The sequence below is a fragment of the Agrilus planipennis genome, unplaced genomic scaffold (assembly GCF_000699045.2).
Source record: "Agrilus planipennis isolate EAB-ADULT unplaced genomic scaffold, Apla_2.0 scaffold324, whole genome shotgun sequence".
Classification (NCBI taxonomy): domain Eukaryota; kingdom Metazoa; phylum Arthropoda; class Insecta; order Coleoptera; family Buprestidae; genus Agrilus; species Agrilus planipennis.
Genome location: NW_020439055.1, coordinates 231,831 through 233,699, shown reverse-complemented (window position 1 = coordinate 233,699; position 1,869 = coordinate 231,831). Strand labels below are relative to the sequence as shown.

General features: G+C 30.1%; 1 long non-coding RNA gene across 1 annotated transcript; it reads right to left on the bottom strand.

Annotated features, from left to right (window-relative positions):
- Positions 1-476: 476 nt before the first annotated feature.
- Positions 477-1,566, bottom strand: LOC112905163. The gene is made up of 3 exons (XR_003231600.1): positions 1,444-1,566; positions 1,041-1,220; positions 477-906 (listed from the first exon to the last, which is right to left on the bottom strand). It is a non-coding gene; the product is annotated as an uncharacterized LOC112905163 (long non-coding RNA).
- Positions 1,567-1,869: the final 303 nt, after the last annotated feature.

Sequence of the window (1,869 nt, the reverse complement as noted above, 5' to 3'; positions counted from 1 at the left end):
TTATGTATTACAGTAATTTCTAACTGGTCAACGATTATAAAGAAAATTAAACAATTTTCAAACGTTAATTGTTTAGTCTACATAGCAAAGAAAGCGATGTTCTGCAACACAGTGGATTTTATTACTCAAGAACTCAAATGAAAATTTCATAGATTATCATTATATTAACCAATATCTGAAGTGAAAAAGTGATCCAAAACGCAAGACAACCATAGCTGTAATAACAGATACAACATTAACAAAATATATTATAAGACTTCAGTTGTATATATAGAAAAACACAAAAATATAAATGAATGGTCATAGACAATAGACCAAATGAAGGGTTACTGCTTTACCTAAACATTCAGAACTAGTATGCAGTTGTTCAACATGATAGAATGATTAAAAATAACTTAATATCTGTGTACAAGCAGTAACACTCCAAAAGGTATGTTCTTTGACTATTAATTATATTTATATTTTACAAACAAATGTATAACATCTAACTAGAAGAACTACAAGTAAAAAGCAAATTTTTTTCAGTCTAGAGATGGTTAAATAAACCAAAACGTTACAAGAAATATACTAGTTGTGTGACCGCCACCGTGAAAAAAACTACATAATTTAATAGTAACGGTCAGGAATCTAACTTAAATTGATTATGTAATGTTCTCTCACCATAGTAAAAAGTAGCGTTCTAAAGTTCATCAGTGTTATTGAGCAAACCAAATCTAGGAATGATACCACTGCAGACAATTTGTTGTTTCAGTGGCTTCCAAATTAATTTCCAATTGCCTCCCATTCTCAGGGCCAAAATTAACTGCATAATGTTGCAAGGCGAAGATGTCAAAAGCATCGGTTGTTTCTGCATCAAAATTAACTGCAATTTTCCTTCTCATTTGTTTGTTAGACCATCTATAGAAACTGGCAAGAAAAAGTAATTAATTACCACTTTCTAAAACATTGTTTAAAAATTGCCTATTGAAGCAAGTTAGAAATGTCTAAAAGATAGAGGTGTCTGGGATCTCATTTATTATTTCTAATTGATAGTTACTTACCAGTTCACTGTCATGAATCTTTTCTACAGCAACAGCACACTGTCTTTTTATTCTCAATGGAAAAAAGGCACTTCTATGCTTTCTTTAGGACCATGAGTACACATCTACTTTATGGGGCAAATGAGGAGTGATACAACAGATGCTCCTTAATTTAATGGCATCTGGTGTTTTCTAATGTTCCTATAAAATGAAATCAATGAAAAAGTATTCAGATACAATTAGTTTAGCTTCACTAGTTAAAGTAATGTACAACCGTTTTTTCTGTTAATAATTTTAAGATATAATGATACTTATATGGTAGCACTTTTGTAAGAAACTCTTTTTGGTATCTTCAACTATAAAGCAGTTATTGAAGAAACCCGCTTGCTTGGGACACTCTGTATAATATAATATGTATGCTCACCTTAATTAACTACAGGTCTCCAAGATGATAACCTAACAGATAAAACACCATAGGAGACGACCTGCTTTTTCAGTAGCATTATGATAAACTTCAATCTTCTCACTCATTTATCTTAGATACAATCTGTAGAAATAGAGAAATAACAAATTAACTATTGTATGAAGTAAATATATAATGGAATAGAATAAAAAACTTACAAAAAAGTAAGTAAAATTGTAAAACTCATACTTTTAAAATGGCGATGAGGCGTGTCTTCTTTCATAGATGTATAAAATTCATAAAAACATCTATTTCGCCGAAAATTTAATTTATTCTGCAGATAATTGCGAAAAATAATAATATACAGTATGAGTCAATCAATCTGATCTTTCAAGATATTCCACGTAGAAAAAAATTAACTCGGCAAGTTGAATTTAAAAGACGCGA